This window comes from Venturia canescens, chromosome 4, assembly GCF_019457755.1.
Source record: "Venturia canescens isolate UGA chromosome 4, ASM1945775v1, whole genome shotgun sequence".
NCBI lineage: Eukaryota > Metazoa > Arthropoda > Insecta > Hymenoptera > Ichneumonidae > Venturia > Venturia canescens.
Window position 1 is genome coordinate 8,981,695 of NC_057424.1, and position 24,444 is coordinate 9,006,138.

The following is a 24,444-nucleotide window of genomic DNA, read 5'->3' on the forward strand; positions in this document are numbered from 1 at the left end:
GGTGCTTGCGTGCATTCTCGTTCGTGAAACTCCATGCTGCATATACAAATATACGGACGAATGTGGCTTTTATATAAATACATATACAAGTTGGTGGTGCGGGAGCATCTCGCGAGAGAGGCACGTGAAACTTTGAAAAGATCCCGCTCCATTTTCTCAACTGACGCTGCTACCTCGTCCCGTTTCCATTATTCACGGTTTAACGTCCCATAACCACTGCCAGACTCGTTTTTAAGCTCCCCGCTGCCATGCAGCCCCCCCGCTCCTTGCTTGCTTTCAGAAACTCAGCTTGGAATGAAATTCTTTTGCACCATTAACTTCGTGTATCTCTTATCCACCTCATACGCTTCTCGTGCCTGTAATATCTAATCAGAAGCATGAAGAATCGTTTTTAATTATTTTACGTAATAGCCGCAAGTGTAATTAACGGGCAGATATGAAAGTTCACGCTTTCCGGATGATGAAGAAAGCTCTGATTACGCTGAGAGAGGAACAGGGATTTTCCTTTTTCGAGAAATCTTGAATTATTCCGAGCGGAATGTGCATGGAAAAATTCTTCTGTACGAGCGGGAAATACAAATTAAATCTTGCCCCTCCCTCGACATCGTCGTCATTGTCATCAATGCTATTATTTCCCGTCGCGAAAAATTCGCAGAGGGAATCGGAAATTTCTCTATTTATATTTGGTCACAATTTACCGACCGGGAACGAATGTTCCAAACTTTACCACGACATCTGGTCTCTGCTCGTTCCGCTTCGTAAGGGAAGCGAGAAAGCGCGGAGAGAGAGAGAGAGAGAGAGAGAGAGAGAGAGAGAGAGAGAGAATGAGAGAGTAAGCGCGCGAGTTTGAGAAAACGAAATTGCGTTTTGTGAGAGGCAGCGACGAATCGAACTTGCGAACGTTTTCAATGCATGCAAGCATCAAAAATCGATCAACCCACCACGAGAGGCTATCCAGAGATGAGAGTGTAAGCCATAGGAAATCCGGGTGAGTCTATATAGACAGATACATGCGTGTTACAGCAACGAGAACCCCTGTAATCGACTAGACTATTCAATTCCATTCTGTATACATACGCAAAACGAATTACTCGTACGCGAGCGTACTTTTCAATGAAACGCGATCAAATATCACAGAACCGCGTGCATCCGTTAAAAAAATGATTTTTCCTCCTAACGAAGCTCCAGGCGAATGTTGATTTCCCATTGAGTCGCAACGCGCCGGCTTTTGGAAACCTGGCTAAAACCAAATATCTGCATTTCCGTTCGTAAAATTAACGTCTCGGTGGGAATAACAATACTCGAGCGTTGCGATACACTCGAGAAGTGCGAGTCGTCGATGGTTCCGTTCTCGAAAGTGAAAGTGAAAAAGCCATCGAAAAGCGGAGTGAACTTTGACGAATGCGTCTCTGTCGCTCAATCGCAGTAAATATTTATCAACGCTTCGAAATAAGTTGGTTGAGAAATGAGTTTCCATCGGATGTGAAGCTGTAAAGAGAGTGGGCGAGTTGAAGAACTACGTTGGTTGGGTTAGTTCGGTCGCCTACTCCGTCCATCGAGTTATTCAGCTTAACACAGTCACAGAATGCAGGAAAAAAGTTAACGTTCGTGTGATCATTGATTGCGCATACTTTCGTCTTTGTGAAGTACCGTTCGGCATGGTGGGTGAGGAAAAACGAGATAAAGAGTGAGAGTACGGGATCGAACTATCGTAATCTAGCTGGCTCTGCGGGGCCACGGAATCGGGGTCACACCACGCCTTCGCGAATCGAATAGATCACGCGTCGCGCGCTCCTTCTTATGTACATACATATACATACATTGAGCTCAGTTTGCTCAGAGTCCGAGAGCTGCTCGTTCACCAAGCTCGTTTCCGCTACCCTGCGCCACTGCTATAAAATGCATTAGCTCGGAGACACATGCCATCTTCTCGAAATAGGAAACTGTCGGACGAGTACATACATGGATAAAAAGATTGGAGGAGCGAAAACCGAGAGCGACTGCGGAGGGGGGTGGCGCTGTTAGAATATGCCAGAGTTTCGTAGCGAGCTATTCCAGTGTACGTGACACAAAAAACGTTTTAATTTTGGTGGAACTGTAGGTTGAATTTTTCTTGTTTTTATTTTGTTGCTGAGGATGAGGATAAAATGCACATGCCGAAGGAGTGCGATGCCGGTGCGCGAGAGGAGAAATCATTGGAAGGAAGCCATTTCGGATGGGCCGAAACTCCCCGCAGGGTCGAATGCCTCGGCGATTGTTCGCCGCAGTATCCGCTTTTATTCGGCTTCCGCGTTCGTCGAGCGTATTTATTAGCGGGGGAAGATCCAGCCTTCGGGGAACGTCGACAAGCTTTTAAAATTCGCTAATCCCGGGCTCTTTGTGCGATTAATACGTCGCAGCCACCTGGCAAGACGTCCCGAGGATACGTGCGCTGCGAAACCAGCGAGCGGAGAAGCCTGCACCGCATGTCCTGTTGATCCAGTGAATCGGAGGATTCCCTGAAACTATGCAAATGCGCTTTCGTCTCACGAATTTTTTGACTCGTCGGAAAAACGGAAAAACGAGAGATCGCTTGGCCCGAGTGGCATCGCCGGAAACTCTTGACCAAGCGCTGCACATCGCGGCAGTAAGTTGTGCAGCCGGAATAGCAAGCAGCCGAACGACGCGGCGTGCTGTATCGCTCATTCGTGCATCGACGATTGAGAGCGATGGGAATTCGAAAAAGAGCGATTGCCGTCGAAGTGAAGGAGGGGAGCGAGCGAGTCAATGCTGAGCTCGCAGTTGCACGATTATCGCGCTCGAGGTACGCAGATCGTTGGCGTTAATTGAGACTAGGCCGCTCCGAGGAAGAGGAGAATAAAGAGGGACGGTGGACGAGAAAGTCGAGGGAAGCCGGGGAGCGGTATGTGAGTCACGGACACGCTAGCTAGACAGAGGGATGTTGGATCGTTTACACGGGGATAGGTGTACCGTAGCACGTAATTGGTGGGAGAATATACCCGGCGGCTTTGCCTGAAGGGGTTTGCTTACGCAGCTACATACACGCGAAATGCGCACTTTGTGCTGCACCAAGCTTTCGGCCGATTGCCCACCGAAATGAGATTATGTTATCCGTTAAGTGTCGGGTTCATGGTTCGAGGCTCCGCGACAGGGAGCCAGCCAACGCTATTTCCTATCGAGCGTGCTCGATGATTTTCTGATTTCCATGAGAATTTCATGGATTATTCATACATGCGGAGCAGATCATGTTTGAAGCAAATGTTGAGAATTATCGATATTCCTGTGGGCGCGTAACGAAGAAGCGTCCGGGAGGGGCAACTGCGGCGTTGATGAGAGTTCGCCGCGATCCCGTTCGATTTCTATCAACGCCAAAGGAGAAACATATACGAATTTATCGTTATCTTCTCAACGTTAATATTTCCGATAGGTAAATCAAATAGAAATCGTCGACGACCAGTCGTCAGTCCAGCATCTACTCGAACGAGTGTCAATGCAACACCATTTGCACTATAGGGGCGAAGAGGTCAGCAGATTTTCGTCAAACTATCGAACGGAGAATGTACGTGTTACAGGGGATGCACGCTCGAGAGCTATTCGTTCGGGTATTCCCATCCATTATCCCTGTAAATTCTGCACGAACAGAAAGAGGATGGGCGAGAGGCGAATGGGAAGAGGGAGAGAGCGAGAGAGAGCTCCTCGGCGCTCGCCTTTCACCCTCATCTTCACAGGATTTGCTTTCGAAGGTTGATGGACGATGTCGGGTCGACGTCACGAAGAATCGTATGTATATATATCCGTGTAAGGGTGCGCGTATATATCCCGCGTTTTTCGTTCACGAGCGACTGCCTCGATAACGTTTTATAGCATCCTTTTATTGCTCTATATTCACACGTCACGTGCTGGCTAACGAAAGGGCGTAATTCACGCTATTTTTCCCCGTGGATCATAGCCCGCTCCGCGCCATTTTCGTAGCTCATCGCGCACGCGATTCTTCGCGTCTTAAGCCTCTCGAATATTCTCTTGCCTTTGGCTATTGGCGTTGGCGCTGCTCCTTTCCTCGCCATTCAGCGACGATCAGCGTCGCGCCGGGGCATCGATGCTTCCATCGTTTCCTCAGGCTTCGTTTTACTTACGCACGGAAATGTATATACTCCCGTCACAACCGAATTTTCATCATCGAAATTTATACTTCCCTCCCTACTTTAGCCCCCGTCGCTGCGTCCTCGCTTTATGAAACTCGTTCTTCGGCTAAGCTCATCATATTGGAGGACGACACTCTTTGACGATAAAGATTTGCGGCTACTCTATTGCCCGTAAGTACGAACAGGCTTCTGCGGATATAGGAATATCCTTCGCTGCAAATATGTGCTCTTGTAGCTATAGTTTGCCCTGGCAAATGCAGAGCTCTCGGGAATAATATAACGCGATCGTATTCAGCCACGCCATTTTATTATTATGTGCTCGAGATATTTCGTCCACAAAATCATCAGCTATATTAAAAAAGGAGCGGCTCCTTTAGCATTCGTATACGTATAGATACGCCGTATCCGTATCAACATCTTTGACCCTCCTGTTCGTGTTTTTCTCTTGCTCACATTTTCGAAGAAAAGTAGTGTCGCCGTTCCAACAGGATCGAGAAGATTTGCCTTCGCTTAAGTGACTCGCCGCAGAAATTGGGTATGAAATACTAACCGTAGGCGACAAACTTTTGGGAAAAGTTGCTTTTTCTTTCGTTTATGTCTCTCTGGCTGGAATAAATATTTGATGGGCGAGTGCGACGTCATTTCCAAGAGACAGAGTCACTCCGCGGTGGAGACTCTGAATGGAAATTCGAGCTGGTCATTATTTTGAAGTAGCTGTCATGAAGTACTTTTACATTCCTCAAACATTTAGAAGCATAGACACGCTTGAATTGCGCCGCCCGACATACGGAATCTAAAAATTCGGTTCGTTCAGCTTGCAAGTTTTATACAGAGTGGGGGAAAAAAATGTTGCGTTTAAAAAAGTCGAGAATCTCCAGCTCATATCCGCGCGTGACGTGGAGCTTTCCGAACAGTCTCGAGCGATAACTGAAACCTCAAGACTCAAAGTTGTCTGAAAGCTCGGCAAATGGGGGAACTGGTGAGGATTTTCGATTCGGGTACGAATGCAGAAGGAACAACGTGCAAAGAAAAACAAAATATAAAAAGAGCGAAAGGTTGAAGGAGAAGTAGAATCAGAGAGAGGAGCCGCGCAGAGCAGACGAGGCAAAGGAGAAGTAATGGGATATAAGAGCCGAAGTGGAAAAAAATGTAAGGACTGCGGTCGTTGACTACACGGAGCTTCTCTCAAGGCTTGAACAGGAGAGCAAGGACATGCAGGGTTCTCGTACTACACAAAGTGTCCGGACTCGAGCGATGCAGGGGATACATGTACGGTGTATTACTTCTGGTCTTACTGACCCTCGGCAAAGGTACACGGGAAAAAGGTGGCAAAGAGTGAGAAAACGTGATAGAGATGTAGAAAGAGCGAGCGAATGCGAGTGAGAGAGAGAGAGAGACGAACAAAGAGAGAAAGAGGAAGCTGAAGCTTCTGGCCTCTCTCGCGAGCTTTCAATTTAAGAGCATGCCGGACCTTTCCCACAACGTTGCAGACCGCACAGTTTCACAATATAACGCTCGGCCCTTCAACCCCGTGGGAAGCACGCCAGTAGTACAAAACTCACACACACACACACACACACATGCACACAAGCTTTTCCATGCTGCAATTCTCTATTCGTTTCTCACTTTCATTCTATCTTTTTTCCCTTTCTATTTTTTTCTTTCTCTCGTTCTTTGCACGCAGCCTGCTTCGTATCTCTTGTCCCTACATTGTTCTTCCGATCTTTATATATTTCTCTGGTTTAAATTGCTTTTGCAGGGGCTATTATTATTTATGATTCGAGGTTGATACGTCGAAGCTTCATCCGCATATAGATAACGCAGGTCAAACATTCGTAGACGCTTTCGACGACGAAATATCGATCGCCATGCGCACGATACATCGGACAATTTTCCGAAGGTAAATACGCACGAACAGTCGTTATCAAATATCCCACGAATGCCGGCCGCGAATAGGCGAAAAAAGCCGAAGAAAGAGGTTTAAAATCGCGTATAAATGCAGGGGGACATGGCAGAGGGAAGAGAGTTTGATTTCACTGTCGAGACGTCTGGTTAAATGCGCATATATGTATGCAGTGATATGAGGCTCGAGGGTTATTTCCGCTTCGAAAAACGAGCTAAGTGGGTCTCACGTTATACGCGATGAAATCTATCGTCGGCCCATTATTTATGCAACTCACTCTCTATCCCCGCCCCCTCCTTTCTCTTCCTCTTTTTTACACACATACACTCTTTTTCAACCCCGAAAGCCATCCAGAACGGTTGAGCGTGCGGAAAGGTCGTTAATAGAATTCTCGACAGAATCGTATCCCTTCAGGCTAATACAAGAGTGCGAGGGCAGGGGAAATTCTATACAGACAAAGGACGCTGAACGTTTATGTGCTCTGATACGGACAGAGACTTCCTTTACACTCCTGCTATACCATTGTAAACGAATCCACGACTTGCACCATTCTCATCTCCTTCTCTCTCTCTCCCTCTGCTTTATACATATGTAACTGATGCATTTGCCTGTAATACGATGCCAGATGGAAGCGAGCTGTAATGCACACACATCTACCTTAAATCGGAAACCGTGAAAGCAGGTGAAATTTCACTTGCACATATTTACAGCGAGTGTAGGCACGTATTGTGTGCTTATGTACTCGTCGAAAAGATGATTAACGGAACTAACAATGTTACATGAATTTGGAAACGGAACGACGTGCACAAAAGCGTTAACGATTTTTTGCTTTGGTTTTATAAATATGGCGCTATTAATCGGTTATTGGGAGTTGGTGCTGGGAACGAAATCCAAAATTTGGGCGAGTATTTCAAAATTTCTGTGAACGTATAAAAATATCGTCGCGAACGTGGTCACTTGGACGAGCAAATTAATAACGTTTCTGTAACGAGCCAAATATGACGGAGTTGCTATCGTCAGGTCACTTTTTCAAGTGTTATAACCTGGCGGAACGGGCTGATGTTTATTTATACGCAGACATCGGGGTCCGTCTTGTTTGCCTCGATTTTTTTTTTGAGCACGAAACTATTAATCGATATTTCGGATCGAGGCTGTGACTCACCCATCGGAATACACCGCAGGACCTGCTCCGCGTTTGAATATTCATCGGCATTTTTGTTGTACGAGAATCCGAAATAAACGCGATCTAATGGCCACTCGACTTTTCCGGTTTTGCACACAAACGAAGCAACGATATTTTTAAAGCTTCCCAATGAGTTACCGCTTTGTTGATGCATGCGCTCTCGGCTAATTGCTTTTTTTTTTTTGCAATTCAGCAGAGAAAACTGTTAAAAATACTTTTTTTTATGAAAAAGATCAAAGAGTGGAAATGGATCGGTGAACTTGATCACATTGATTTGTTAAGACAAAAGTTTCCGCACCATTTCGGGATATCGTCGCGTGTATCTGGTACAAAACACTGAAACTAAAGAAATTGAGAAAAACTTTCGTAAATTTTCCAAGTGAATTTCAAAAGAGCGATGATAAAATAGAAACCCGACGAAAACGAGGCGAAACTACGATTGCGCTAAAAAAGTAATAGAAATGATAAAGTAAGCGCAATCGAGTATTTTTTCTTTTCGAAATTCGTCCCTCGAGAAAGCAGAGTTTTCTGTGATATTTTGTGAATCCAACGATATTTGCTCTCCGCTTTATTTTCGTCGGTCAATTGAATGGAAAAGCCTTTTTCTCGTTGGGTCTCTGCTCTTTTAGTTGTATTGGGCCATCCCCGGCTGGCCGGCACTTAAATGCATTATTACAACGAACCGTGGCAAAGTGCCCTTCCGGTTGTTACCTCTCAATCGGAATTATCCAAATACTCTCGAGCACTGGTAATTCGAGTCCTCGACAAATGGCTCGTACAAAATCAACGTGTACTACTTGCTAATGTTTCGAGGTTAATTCCGTTGGCTTCATTAAAGAAAGGCCGAATGAAAAATGAACTGGAGACTTGGGAATTAAACATTTTCCCCATCGAGTACGAACGGCACGAGAAATATTGAACGAAAAATTGGCTTTTCCCTCGTTCCAACCTTAATACCATATTTTTTCAGTGAAACCGCCTGCTCCATCGTTTGTAAAGTTGAGCGTTGATTGGATGAAAAGTTAATGAAACTGGAATTTAAACCGCTGCAGAAGCTCCAAACGAGGCGGCGCGTTCTATCACGAGAAATATACATTTAGTGGGCGCTCGATAAAATAATTACTGGATGAGTTACACGCATGTTCAACGACCAAGCAGAATTAGCACGTTTAGAAGGAAAATATATGCAAATAGGAGTGGTGCAGCCCGATCAATTTTCTACTCATAATTCGGACTGCTGCAATCAAACTCCACCCGTTGAAGCACCTGTAAATATTTATTCTCCCGCATTCATATGCTTCGGAAGCCAATAATTCACGTTTATTTCGAGAAGTTATCTACTAGAATAGAGCGCGATGCATTGAAATTAGAATTTCTCGATGAATATCCTTTCAATGTGTATCTTCCCTCTCGCGCTGCTCTTTCAACGTTCCAATCGATTATTGACCCGCGTTTGGTGGTGTTCGCCTGCTTCCGCGATATACACACGAAAATCGGCAGCTCATTTATCATTCAAATCATCTTGAATTATGTGCCTGCCGCTTTTCGATCAGTATGTTATTTCCATGTATGTGCCGGAAATTTAAATGCCACGGTCATGAAATATGCGCTTTTTAAACGCGGAACATGCTCGAACCGAGAAAAAAATGTTCATTTGCATGCTCCTCCGAAAGCCGATTCCACGGGTTTTGACGTGCGTCAAAATGTTTATTGTAACGAATATCTGACGCCGCAAATACGAATATGATAGGAACCAAAAAATATTCTCAATCCGAGGGAAAACAAAATTTCATACGTCAATCCGAATATCCCCAAATTACCGATACACGAAACTCCAATAAACGTCGATTTCGTCGGAATTTTACACCTCGTACTCGCCAACGGGGCGCGTAAACTTCATCATCGTTCTCGCAATTCCCGTTAACGTCAAACGCTTTTTTCATTTTCCATCGACTTTTCATCCGTGAATATCTACCAGTTTTCCTACGAACGAGTTTCGCACTCATTGAACACAAACTTCTCATTTTGTGAATGTTACACTCGCGTGTAATATCCGAAACAATTGGGTTTAACAGATCTCGTTCCAGTTCCAGAATAGTCCTTCAAATTTGTAATGACCGCTGTATAACCCACCAAACATTTGTCGTGCTTCACGAACGTACATGTGACATAAACTTTAGTAGTGTACAACAACGGAAGTATATACTCGAGAGTAAAATCTCTGAGGAATAGCTTCGCGTTATATGTACAGAAAATAAGACGACGTGCGCGTGGTCTTTGTACTGAAAAATTGAAGCAGATTAAAAGGCACTAGACACGTTTCATAAAAACTACAATCGAGCAAAGTGAGTTAGAAAAAAGGTCAACAAATTCTGTCGAATCTAGACAAGCAACATCGGAGACTCTGCTGCATTCGAGTCTTCTTTCAAGTGTATAAAAATTCCTCTGAAACGTGTGTCATTTGGCGTATTCCAGTGAGCACAACGCACAGAAGCTGGCGCAGAAGTGTTCATACGAGTTGCCTGAATCCCGTGCCGATTGTCCAGATTATTTCCCAATGCTTCACCAACTCTAGAAAAAAGACTGCGGAGCACGAGGTTGTTTGGTGCGAGAAGGAGGCAAATTTTTATACCACATCGCCGAGAGTGTATCGCATGACAAGGGACTCTGGACGAGAAATATAATACCTGTCGCGACGCGAGATAAACTTTGACGGAGATAGATGGTCGATACGAATGTAACTTATTCTTTAGGAATAAGTGCAGAGTTATCCCAACGAAAGGTGTTCAATAGTTGAACTCGGATAACCAGACGAATGTCAAATCGGAGCTTATAAAAAATGAAAGTAGAAAAAAAAAAGAAAGCGGCTTCGATAATTGTAATCCGAAAACGTCGGTTTTTCATCGTTTCAATGAGTTCTTTCTCAGCTTTCGTTCGATGAGACAATTTTTTTCGTCATATTTCTCTACTTTTTTATGCAGCATGAAAAAGTGTATTTTTTGTGTTTTAAAAACGAGATGCGAAAAGTATAATTGCAAAGAAAGTCGGTGTCGGTGTTTTCATGAAAATGAAAATTTTTGTACTTTTTAAATCGTCCTTGCGTCGAGTGAGTTTTCGTGTATTTATTTAAACTCCAATATCATGATTATTATCGCACCGTAATCGGGGATGTTTGAAAAGTTTGAGAGGAGAAGCAGAAGGAGGAAAAGTTGGGAAAGTTTGTTGGGTCAGAAAGCATGGACGAGAAGATTGAAGAATTAAAGACCTTGAAATGCGCTGGAGTTGAGAATTTTCGTCGTACAAAAAGCGACGGTTATCGTATACGAGGGGAATTGCAAGCTGCGCTATGTGGCAATTGGGCAAATGCCACGAAGCTGTATAAATGGGATATATCTTATACTGTCGTCACGGATTGCAATTTCCATTCCCAGGGGTTACGTGAGCAAGAGCGGTCAACCATTGAATATGCGATGGAGGGACTCGTGCGTGTGTATATTATGGGCATGTATAGGCGAATCAGAGCAAGTCGAGCCCCAGTGGACCGGGGGCGTGGACACTTTCCTGGTGGAAGACTGGACTCCAGGAGGGAAACTTGTACTACGTCCCTTTAATTACAACGCAGTTCCATTCATTAGCAATGACCAACTCGACTAAATGACAAATAAGTTTAGGAGGATGGATGCGGGGGAAATGAATTCATTGGTAAATCGATCTTTTCGAATCGAGAGTATATCGAAAGCTGTGGAATGGAGCCCAAAAGAATGGTCGGTCGATAAAAAAAGTAGCTCCTGACATCCATTATTGAAAACGTTTCGACGGGGTAACTTGAACGTGGAAACTTTTGGATTTAATTGAAAAATAATAAAAACGTTTGAGCGTTGATTACGCTACGAAGAGTATGCAGAGAACGAAGTCGACGAAAAATGATGTAAAATTTCGTCCGGTTCGAATTGAAGAAAATTGAAGCCGAGCGGAAAAGCCGAAGCGAATTGTATGCAAAGAGCCTGGCAAATGAAGCGAGCACCGAACGAAGGAGCTTCTGCTGGCAACATCGAAAATTGAACGTTGCGCGATGTGCGCAACGTAAATAGAGTTTGCCAAGGCGAAACTGTGCGAGATTGTCAGGGGAAAGGACGAGCATTTTGCCTCCCCATGTTACGTAATGTCTTTTAGTAGCGTTCAGTTATGTGCGGAGACAGTTGAGAAAAGAAACGTAAAATATCGAGAGCAATCGTATGGGCAAACGAGACGGGACTCCGGAGGCTGCACAGAAATGAGATTGCTGTTCTCGCGGCTCTTTTCCTATACGTGCTTTGAGACTCAACCATCACGAAACAGGAGAGAATAAAGTGGGAGTCCAAGAGACCTCTTGCTTTTAAATTAGAAAGCAGTTCATTTCTTTATTTACACGATACTTTTTTTCGTTCGCTTTTCCCTTCCATCTTCTTTATTAGGAAAGAACAACAATTTCCAAGAAATTTTTCGATCAACGCCCCATCAGCTTCGCGTTGATTCCAATCAACGAAACTGATATCGAGCTCAGAGCTCGAGTCATGCTTGAACCAAACTATCGAAACAATAGCTAACTGCAACAATATATAGACATAAATTACGAGGACACGAGAAAGTTGTAAAGTTCCAATAAAGCAAGCAATGTAGGATAGTGAAACTAAGAAACAATAGGATCCGGTGTCTCGACTGAGCGAGCTGATAAATCTTTTACTACGCGAGCCCAGGACACGTGTGCGCACTCAGGACACATAGACGGCTCTCCTCCCTCGTAAAGTTCCCAGAAATTTTCTCGGCGAAGCAGCAGCAAAACAGTACCAAGTCTCCAGTGACTCCACTCACAAATGTACGTCAACTGTTTGACAGCAAAAGGGCGTAACGCAGCTTCTCGTGAATGTTAAATGTTAAAGTTCAGGTCCGCGTATCTGTCACTGGCCAACGTAGATGTGGGACAGTGCACAATACCGTTGCGAAAGAGTGGACACCTCAAAAGCTGTGGCCGAGTTTTCTTCGGTGGAGTCAGTGAATACTGGAAAGCGAGTTTCCCAATGTTTTGGAACGGCCTGTCCGTTCGGTAATGCAATCGTCAGGAGGAACGTGAGCCAGGGAAGAGAGGAGGAGAGCGAGCGTGTGCGGTTGCCAACAGGAAAAATCACATCTGCGAGCTCCTTGTCTCTCTTTCTCGACACTTGCTTTTTTCATTCTTTCTTATCGTGCGCTTCTCCGTCGGTCATTCGTCGCAGCGAGCTTTTAACGAGCGGTATATACCGGTCGTTGTAGGCAGGTTGTCGTCCGGCCGCTCCGAAGGTAGCAGGCAGGCAATGAAGATTAGGGGGGCAGAGAGAAAGGAGGAGCACACTGGCGCAACGGATGAGCAAACAAACTTGGTGTGTACGAGCTCTCAGGCGATTTTCGCAAATGCGAATCAGTAAGTCGGAGCGTGGCATAAGCGGTTTTGCAAAAGAGAAACCGCCCTCCTTCACGGTGGTGGTAGATAAATAGGCGAATTTCTTTTTTGCAATTAAATCGTATTTCACGAGGCGAGCGTTTTCGTGTAAATACGTGTGTACACGCCGAGGCATGACTCATAACAAGTGGAAATACGCGGAAACCAGACACGCAGAAACAATAACATCTAATTTATTTCCACCCCGGTGGAGAAGGAAAAGCTCTCGTGCTCCGAAATGCGCGCCGCTACACATGAAACCTCCTCGGTGTAAAGTGGGACGAGTTTTCGATTAAAGACACTTTTCAGGGAGCGCTTTTTTCAGCGGGTTTTCATATGTGCTCATTAAAAAAAAGAGGTGAAAATAAACAATTTCTCACTTCCAAACCTGTCGCAGAGAGCATTGACTTTCGAATGGCCCGAATACGTTTTAAAGAACTTCAGTTTTCTCGATCAAGACGAAATCAGGACTGTGAATTTTTCATGCGCGTGCTCATTCTCGTGATTTCGGTTGGCAGACGATTTTGCGAGGTGCTAATTGACATTCGTCCAATTGACCACCAGCGATTTTTTTTTCATTTTAAATGAAGCGTCGAAAACCGAAATAAATCTGCAGCTCTCGCTGCTTCAGCTCGGCGACATAATCTATGAAAAAGAAAGCAAAAAGTCGGGATAAAAATGTATGTAAAAACCTATTTTCATACTCGCATCTATGAGGATGAGTATGAAATGTGCTAGGAACTCCAGCAGAAGATGTGATCTCATACATTATTCAGTAATCGACATTACGCGGAATCGCCTTCGCATAAGTGACGTTTCATTCGCAGGAATTTATTAATTTTTAAAAAGGTCATGAATGTTCGATCCTAGCGTTGATAAAAATCATTCCACCCTCCTCGCAGTAGTCGGTAACGCTTTCTCGAAGTACGAAAGCATCGTCCGAGCAACGTCGACTGACACTTCGATACTGAAGAGCTCAAAGTCCTAACCGTTTTGTTGCTCCTCCAAATAATTGCGACATCATTGTCAGTGGCAGGATTGCAGTTTCGCATCGATCATCGGATCTTGCTGCAAAAATGGTAAGCTCTGACGCGTGCTCGTGTCTGTGAATCCCGTTGCAAAGGTTAAAAAACGTCAAATGAATCCTCGATCCGAAGTGAAAATCGTAGAATCAGTTAACCAATTTGTTGAACGATCATCAGGCAAAAATCATAAAATCCTGCTACAAGGGACGTGTGAAAGAGGTTGGTGTAGCTGCAAACTTCGACGCTTTCATTGCTTCGACGTCGCCCGGCGATTCACTCGCAACTGTTCTGCTCGGCAAGCCTGAAGGATCAGAGCAAATTAGTTTAGCATCGAACGTGCCCAGGCACAGACTTGAAATTTTCGCCATTACGGCTTCGTCGTCTCCAAAGATCGAGACGGTTCTCGACGACTTGAAGAACTCTCGTTGGTGGAATCACATGGCTCAGTTTTACATAGTTGATTCACCTACTGAGCCAGCGGGCTGCCCAGCAGCATTGGACGTCTTGCGGGCAAGTTGGATGGCGGATATACTCGGAGCGAAATTTATATGCGACGACGATTCCGAAGGAACATTGATCTACGCTTTCAATCCTTACACCAAGTTTGCCCCGGAAGCTTGGCAACTAGTGGAAACTAGCGACGAGAGAGGCAGAAACGGGCATCCTTGGACGCTGTTGGTACGCAAATACTCGGACAATTTTGGCATGTGCAAAAACATTGACTTTGATCAGACGAAAGACGCTGGTGGATACGAAGTTCGTGTGACGACGCAGCACCAATACATGCCCTTGGACGGTGGCAAGATCGAGACGTTTTCTCGGTTTCCAGTCGGTAATGCAATCTTGCAAGAAATGTCTCGTTACATGAGCATAACGTACGAAATACTCGACTACAAACGCGACGAATCTCTGGGATTTTTCGATGAGGAAGGTACGGCCCACGGCATGATAGCCGATTTGATCGAAGGCCGGAGTGAAATCGTATTTCGTGAAAAGTTGTGGTCGGTTGTGCCGGAATTACCGACCATGTATCCGCGTCTGTACGGCAAACTATTCGCGGTCACCCAGTACAAAGATTACCCGAATCAACTGCGTAAAGTCATTTCAGCGATCGATGCTCCCTCGAGAATCGGCCTGTGCATCGTGTGTTTGGCGAACGTGATTTTTCTGAAATATGCTGCTCTGGGCCAATCCTCCGAAACGGCGGTTCTCAAAACCATTCGAATCATCTGCAGCTTCTCTTTAGTCAAATTGCCCAACAATCTCGGCGCGAGAATATACCTCGTTTGTATATTTTCCTTCGTCATCGTGGTCCAAGCTCTCTACCAGGGACAATTGGCAGCCCTGCTGGCGAGGCGGATCCGCTATCCGAATATCAATAACGGACAGGACCTGATCGATTCCGATTGCGTTATTTACGGACGTCACAACGACAGTGCCATCTTTCGGGGTCCAGTGTACGAGGGGCGTTTCGTCGGGATCAACATTTTGTCTAACAATGATGAACGATAGCATCGAATCACATCTGCACATGTCGAAACAGCCGGTCATCGAATTCGCTACGAGTCTTGCTCTCAGAAGAGATTGGCCATTGGAAGAAAGGCTCAATCGACACACTCGCCATTACGTCGAGTCTGGTCTCCGTTAGTATCAATATGAAACGGCTTTCACAGATGGACATCGTAAATTGGATGCCAATGAAAACGAAAATGACGATATGACTTTCAAAGTTTTGCTCGTTGAAGATCTCAATTTTGCGTTTGCCATTCTTGGAATGGAATTGCGATGCGGGGCCGCGGTTTTCCTCCTTGAATTGTATTTTAGCTCAGGATTTTTATAAAGAACTCAATGTTGTCGGGTATCATTGCGGTATCAATTTTAATCAGCTTTTTTTGAGATTTTGGACTTCGTATCGTGTGAAGTACACTTTTTGTTATATTTCTTTAAAATAAAAATTTTATTTCTGAAATTTGTTCATCATTTCATAATGTCTCTATCATTCGTTTCGACGTCGATTTTCAAGTCGTAGAATATTTCGTGTTACAAAACTGAAAATGACTTATCTCGTATCAACGAATGTTTTGATCGCTCGGTCGCTCTTGCCCAGGAACAGTGGGTGGAGTCGCTCGACGATAAAATGGAATTTTCAGGATTCAGTAAATGAGGACCGGCCAATCGATTAAGAATGTCTTCAAAGTAACTCCTGTACTGCATGCTAGTCAAATGAGTGCTAAATTTTCAAAACGCTTTTAGACCAAGTTTAACGTACCGATTAAATGTATTGTAAGTGGATTTGTATTATAGAATATTTTATTAACATGTAAAAATATTAAAAACGCTAGATTTGCAAAACCATCAACTGATAAATGCAAATTTCCACGCTGACACATTTTCACTGGTATTTTTCAAAGAATTATCTGCGTTTTTTCATCGATTTTATTGCAACGAGTCTCATTTTGTTCGTCAACCGGTCCTCTATGAATCCATCATGCAGTTGTTTTTTTTAACTTGATCGTTTCACTGTTGCAGCTAATTGTTTATTAATTGAAAAAACTTTTTCATTCATAATTTCTGAAGGAATGAGTTTAAAGGAAAATCTACGTGGTGAATTCGTAGAGGATCAGTTGAGGAACAAAATGAGACTTGGTGCAATAAGATCGGTTAAAAAATACAGATGATTCTTTGAAAAATAGCTGTGAAAATGTGTCATCGTGGAAATTTGCATCCATCAGTTGATAGTTTTGCAAAACTATAATTTTAAATATTTTTTCTTGAATACATATCTACTAACAATAAGTTTAATCGGTACGTTGAACGTGGTCTAAAAGCGTTTTGAAAATTTAGCACTCGTTTGACTAGCATGCAGTACAGGAGTTACCTTAACGGATCCTTTCATTGATTTATGTGTCGACCCATCTCGATGACGTGCCCGTGCGAAGAGAGCAAGTTTGCGATATCGAGACACGATGAGCAATCGATTCCTGTTCTCGGAGCATGTAATCATTCGCCAACATCGGGAAAACGCGGCGCTACCTTGTTAGACGCGACTATTTGAATATTTATCAAGCGACGAGCCGACAATGATTTCGAAATACTGTAAAATTATTTTTGTTGCATGAATTTGCAATGGTTGATATTCACGTGGGAGTGAAACATCAACATTCGAATGATTAAACGCCTTCAACGTGCAAACTGTCCCATAACGATGTGGGTTGAAACGGTTTAACCAAACTTAACCTGAATAGTGAGCGAGGAAAATTTTTTGGGACGACTCTGATAGGAAGAAATTTCGTTGCATTCGAGCAAACTTTAACACCGCGGTGGCCACTAGTTAAGCGATTTTCAAAATTTCTCTGGCAAACCTCGATATCCAGGGTTTGAAGGAACCATGAATTTGCATATATAACTTGGTTGCGTTCCAAATTTGGCTAACTACAGGAGCATACAAAATGTTGTTACTCTCCCTCCCTCCCTCCCTCGGTCCATCCATCGGACTGTTTCTCTTGTTCTCTCTGTGGCGTTTCCTCTTTCCCCTTACAGCTCTTGACTCTTTGATTAACGAATGCAGACACGGGGGACAACATCCGTGTGTCGTTTTATATACAAGCGCGATGGTATTTCGCATCCCACCGGGCGCGACATCCCGCTGCCTCGAAGCTTCGCTGATTCAAAGCGCGCGTGTGGAACACTCGGTGTGCCACTAGAAACGAATTGGTCGAACGAGAATGAGAGACCGCGGCGGGAAGGAGAAGGGGCGAAGAGAGGGCAACGCTCCCCATCGTATTGCACATACCGTCGGTGGGTTTATCGCTGCCCGATGCAAATTGCAATTCGCGACAGAGTGCGGCTTGTGTGAGCTGTATACAAGCGCACAGAGAGTCGAAAGAGGGAAGATGTATGCGAGTTGCCCCCCGGACGGGAGCAGCGTAGGAAAGAGGGTGCTGCGGTGATTCTCGTTCTCGTCCCAATGGAAAATTGTTTTCCCGATTATCGCGAGACAAAGAGGCAGCAATCAAAGAGCGTCCACTCACGGTCCTATAAATACCTCGCGTACGAGGCTAATATATGCCAAGCCGCTCGGCGAATGCATCGCGTCATTTTATTTTCGTTTGGTTACTTTCATTCAATTTTTTAATATCAAATCTTTTTTCACGAAATCCCGCGGAACAGTGAGCAGATCAACGTTTTATGGCGAACTAGCGATTCCACGTATAGCTGCTCGCAAAAGCGTGGAAAAATTGGTTTTTTTCAAGCTGCTTTTATGCTTCTTTATTCACCTGTTAAAGAGTTAAAATAAATGCTATTCGTGAGTTATTGGAAATATTTACGGTTTAATAGTCTTCATATCCTTTTCTCTTTCTGATTGAACGATCAATATATTCAAAATTGTGGAAAATTTTGATTAACTTTATTTGTTTAACAATCCATTTCTAAACATTTGACCCTCAACTTTTGATCTGACAGGCACGAAAGTATTCGAGCCCTGAACTGCGCGTCAAATGCCCTCGGCTAAATAATTATTCTTAAATATGCCTAATCATCGATCCCATTTGATTTTCACTCACCAAATATGAATAAAGCGATTCTCTTAAATATTTATTCGAATTTCGTTTCTCCAAATTCTATTGCATCACGCATATTACGCGAGAGATGAATTTTCGACTTGGTTTTCTCGTTATTTCGTTCATGCAGGAATAATTCAGAGTCGAATTTCGTGAGACGAATTCAAGTCCATCAAAGGATGCACGCACAAATGGCATCCATGCGTTACTAGCGTTTAATTAACATTTGAATAATTACAAAACAAGTTACACATTATCCTCAATTCAATGACGAAGCTTCGTGCGTAAAAGGATAATGAAATCTCTTTGAAACAAATACGAGGATGTTGGCCTAATTAACAGAAATGTTTACGATGGACGAATTCATCGGAGCGAAAATAATGGCGGAGCATTGCTTCCAAAACTATAAATACACACGTGCAGTAGAGTTATTCGTATCGATTTACCGAGCGATTATAACTTTGGAGAGTGCTATTGGGGTGGAAAATGTGACGATAATGTAAATACTGCAGCAAATAATAGAACGCGCGATGCGGTTACGAATTTCTATTGAAATTCGAATATCTTACTAAAAATAATTCATTTCGCTCATTTGTAATTAATACGATTAGCTTCATTAGGCGATTTGTTTGTTGAATCGAGCAAATATCCGGGATGGATCGTCCGCTCGTCCTGTATATTGACTACACGAAAGGGACGTCAACATCAATAGATTTCGCGAGGCCCTCCTCAGAGTTTTTTCTCATTTATTTTAGTCGGAATCGTCGACGAGATAAACAGCGGAGTAATACGAGCCGAAAGTTCAGGCTTCAAACGTATAGATGTTCGAAGTCAAAGGGGATCCCGTTTTTGTATGGGACGGATGCGTACGTTGGGGTCGGTTTTGTGAGAGCAAGTAGTAAAAGCCGGGGAACGGTCAGACCGCCTGGCCGGCAACCGGGTTTCGGGCGTCCCGACCATTAGCTGAACAAACGAGGGTTCGATTCTACACTGGCAGCTCCAGAGATAAGAAAAGGGAGGATTTTCATTGGTGTGATATAGCCAGATGGAATATTCCACGTTTAGAGCTCCCCACAGTTCGATAACAGGTTGAAATATTATTCGTCATTGCAGTATTTTAAGGTGAAAAAACAAGCGATGTTGGCGAGTAGTAAAAACTAAAGTACTTGGCACGAAAATTCGCAACTTTTTCGCGTGGTTCTCCGAATATGCCAACTTCAATTTCCTTTCGTATCGAGCGCTCGAGGAAACAGAGAAAAACAAAAACTGCGTCGTCATTTGATAAGTAGATGAATTACGAGATTAGCCTGACGCTAGCTGCTAAAGTTAGCGAGTCAATGATGAAACATTAATATTCATCGTTGCCTCACGTCAAAGTTCGCTCGCGAGGCTACGCCGAAGCTTTGGCTTATTAGAATTTGCTTTCATTTAGTTTGAAATAGCTAGTTAGACGTGTTTAACTTGCCAGAAATTATCTTCAAAGTGTGTCAAGAAAAACATGCTGCTTCGTACGTTAAACTACATTATTTTACGAGCCTGAGTCGCATTCGCGAGTCGACTATATATACGAGTCTTCACCATTGAAGTGCAGACGCGAACTTGTTCGAGTGGAGCATTGCCCAAACCCAGCGAAAATCGATCCACCGTTTGAAACGTTTCTCGATTTCTCGTTTTTCTCCTTGAAATACCTGATTGATTCGGCTCCTCGAATGTACCACAGCGTTGACTAAAAAAACCGGCGTAGATCGAGTGAATTTAAGGGCTTGCTGCCTGCTCCCGAATATCCGAGTTTTCTGAAATAGTACTTCTGAAAATCCTTATGCACGACAGCAAACCTCTTCTGACGTCATTATCTCAGGCTCAAAAACAACTCCGTCCGCATTTTTTCCCCAATGACATTAACTGCACAAGTATAATACGTGAGCCCAGAAAAATATGGAGCACTGGAAAACGTACTCGACGTTTGCAACGAGTGAGTAGAAATACACAAATACAATTTGATGCTCACATACATATATATATTGTCTTACTGAGCTGTTATAAAACGTTGGACACGTGCGAATGTATCTATGCAACGGAGATAACGGATGTGAGTGCATACACATAATTTTCTATGCATATAACGGATACACTGTGTTGTATAAGAGACATGCATGCATAACATAGACGATAAGAGATACACAGATGCAGCTGCTTTAGGCAAGACGTAGGGGAGCGCATCGTACACGTAGAGCGAGCGACGCAGGACGTGTGAGCCACGTAAGCCTCCCTTAAACGTGGGGCACACACGTTACGACCCTCGTTTCATGGAGAATGTACCGTAACTGCGTCGCATACGTGCCCTATATACGTCCAAAATCGTGCATTCTCTATGCACACAAAAACACGAATGCACGTATGTATATAAAGACATTTGGACGCCATGGTTGTGTGTCATCCTGTCATTGGAGGAGTACGAATGTTGGAGGTGCTGCAGCTAGTTTTGTCAACTGTATACTGCGCAATCAACGTTTCAGTTCATACGAAAAGATTTATCACATTTTCGGGTGATAAAGTTAGAAGAAAACTGTAAAAAAGTGTTGAAGCGCCGAGCAGTGTGAATTTCGTTTTGTTTCCTCCAGTCCCTGTAGCCTTTTCTAATTATCCGGAAGATTCAAATATTCAGGAGCGCTTCATTTTTTTTAGTTTTTCCTTTCGTTATATCTCGCGCGCTGGAATCACGAAATTTTTTAATTCAATTGCGATGCTCGTGCGTCGCAACCTGTGCTATAAACGCCACGAGACTCGTTGCTAAGCCCGATGAGCTATACATAACATCGAACGAATGTACGTATATAGAATATGGGTTTGGACTCCCGAACAGCGAACACATCGCACGATTTAACCCGTGGAAATGGAGACTTACATTATTGACGAGCCTCGGACTCACCCAGCTGCATTAATATACGAGAGAAACGCTGCACCAACTCACTCACTAACGAGTATTCGAGAAAAGCTTTGTCCATGCACATCGGGAGCAGAAATAAAGGTACACTTATTTTACGAATACATTGAATTGTAGACTCGCTATTGTGAGAGTGGATCCTCTGCAACTGTAAATGTACAAACACGAGGAGAACTGCTCCCACGTCCCTGCAGAGCTGCACCATATCGCACGGTTCATGAAATATACGTGCTGCGATCCTCGCTCATGGACTCCCACGATCACACGTGCATGCTTCTGCGTTGCTGTTAAAAAAAACTCCGAGGGAAAAGGACGCCACTGTTTGCACGGAGAGCTCGTACAAACGTCCAGATCCGTGTGCCAACTCCGTGTTTATATACCTTGAATGAGCGAATTCTTGTCGCGCGTTTATTTAAGGGCACTATGAGCTAATCACTGACGAGGTCTTTAACGCGGGTTATGACAGACTTAGGAAAGCCGAGGCGCGCCTTAATTCCTGGAAAGCCGGGCAAGAGAGTTTACGGAAATTACTGCGGGGAATAAATATTTGACGATTTTCACATTTCAACGGTGAAAGCTTAACGATTTCTTCTATTTTTTTGTGAGCACAATTTTACCAAGAATATCGATCACGCTCTCCTTATTGAGGTTCGCTCCAAAGTGGCGACGTATCGGGGATTCGATAACGGTGCAAATTACCCTCGTTGCATCCCCCGTCAATGCGAATCGCTAAAACACAACACTCAATCCTGAAATAATAGACTCGAAGGACGCGAATCAATTTATGAACCACGAGACCGGTGGGAAATTCATTTTCGAACGAATGCAGACGCAAACGTCGGAAATTTAGTGATTTTCGATGGCGTCGATCTATCTTGAGATGAAAAGGGGCAGGTTTTAAGACGATCCTGCCGAATTCATTTGAAGGATGTCTGCAACGGGAGCCCCTGTCTGACTCGTTCACAATAACATTTATTGATTTTCGAACGAAATTAAACGAAAGTTATTGTTGGAAGCACTTCGATAAGATCCATCGTGAAAATAAAATGAAGTCTTATAATACTCGGTGGTGAACTTGTGCCGAGTACTTTTTATCTCTCAGAGACGTACACTAACAATACGATCATTGGGAAAATTAACGTTGCAGCGATCGCAGTAACGAATTAACGCAGCAACTTTATGTTTTAATATGCCCGAGTTCAAATGATCGTGATTAATGGAACCCACGCATAGGAACTAATTGATTTTCAACTTCAGAGACGCAAGTCTATGCAAGTAAATAAATGTCTTTATTTGTAGCGACGAAACAGTCATTGGTTTGGTGTAGTATGAGATTCGCTTTTCAATAAAGAGATCTCTGTATAGTCCAAAATTTATAGTTTTTAATGGCATGTCATTTTCTTTATTCAGACCTCTGTCACTTCATAATTCATTCACTCATGCAATAATTATCTCAAATTCGTTCACAAGTTTGGATTTTTCTCGTCAAATATCACGACGCTGAAGTTTCCAACGTTGGAGTCCAACGAAATGAACGAAAGAAACGTTTTTAATTCACCAATTGTTTATTTCACGAATCGTTGGTGCAGCTTGAAAAACTACGAATCGCAAATTTGGCAGGGAACAAAATAGGAGAATTACTGGAATTATTGGAGAGTTTTTTTCGATCATTTCGTTGGACTCCAACGTTGGAAACTTCAGCGTCATCAAATATCTTTCAATTTAATTTATATAAATTTCGACACTAAGAAAAAAAAGTCATTGAAACAACGAAACGTGGCATTACGAGGTGCCAGTGAAATCACGTGGTCACCGCAAGCTTGAATATGATATTGAACGAACAAAAGAGTTTTAGATCAAACTGCATATTTATTCTCTCCGAAAACGTTGCAGTTAAATGAAGAAAACTCTTCCAATAACATCGATTGTTATTGAATCGACACTCGTTTTTTTCTCAGTGGATTTTTCTCTTCGTGATCATTCCTCGCGCACTCAGACACCCACTGCTCGTCAAATGTACGCAATAAAGACAACTTGGCTCGATTTTTTATACGGTGGCTCTTGCTCGGGATCTGTGGATGGGGTCAATCGGCGATGAAATGGATAAGAGATCGGATCTCGTACGCTACGACTGGCCAGTTGACTTTAGAAATAATCCTGAGGCTCCTTGATAATGATTATTGACGACCCACCTCGATGACGTCCCCGAGCGCGAAGGGACCGAGCGCCCGATAGTGAGAAATATGATGAGCACTCGATTCCTCTTCTCCGAGAACGAAAAATAATTCGACAATGGGCCAACCGTGGCGCTAATTGGCGTTATTACTCGCGACTATTTAAATAAATGAATCGACGAGTTCACAGCAGCGTAGTTATTTCGGGATTGTATTCGAGTTGAGAGCTATAATTAGAAAACCCTGCAATTTCTAGGCGCGTGCTGTTCAGTGTTTATAAGCGAAACGATGCTGAAGTTTCCAACGTTGAAGTCCAACGAAATGATCTAAAAAACTGTCCAATAATTCCAGTAATTCTCCAATTTATTTCCAGTCGAATTTGTACTTTGTATTTTTTCAATCTACACAATTATGATTCGTGAAATAAAAAACTGATGGATAAATCATTTTATTTTCATTCATTTCGTTGGATTCCAACGTTGGAAACTTCAGCGTCGTATAAGCGAATGAGTGACTAAATTTTTGCCTTGAAACACATCGAGCATGTTGACAAGCACGATAATCTGCACCGCGACGATTGTACACGAAAAGTTTTGCGCAGTTTCGTAACCTTTTTATTCGCCGTTGTTCAATACCAGCAGCGACACATGTGAAAACGCAGCGTATAAGAATTTACGCGAATGTGTGTATGTCGCGTTCAATATATGTAGTCTAGTGTAGCGCTGCATGGTAGAACGTGCTCAATGTCGGGAAGAGTACTTTCAATTATTAATAACGAAGTGCACGTTCAACGGCAAGTGACCCTACTTTTTTCTTTCCCTTTGTCTCTCTCGTTTCCGCTCTGGCTCTTTCAGGATTTAGCGAGTTTTATAAATGGACGAGCAACGCGATGTTGGGGTATGTGGTTCCACTGCAATATTTTTTTTCCGTATAGGCCCGAATGCTCGTGAATTCGTCGGAATGCCCGTCGGTGAAAATCGTACGAAATTCAAATATTTTTCTCTCCGTTTCGCCATGAAGCATCTGCCATCGCGTCTCGTAAAAACTTGAGTTCGT

General features: G+C 43.5%; 1 protein-coding gene across 2 annotated transcripts in view; it reads right to left on the reverse strand.

Moving 5' to 3' along the window:
* Cow (Proteoglycan Cow) overlaps nucleotides 1-24,444 on the reverse strand; it is a 128,712-nt gene that overhangs the window by 51,917 nt on the left and 52,351 nt on the right. The gene's annotated exons all lie outside the window — the stretch shown is intronic.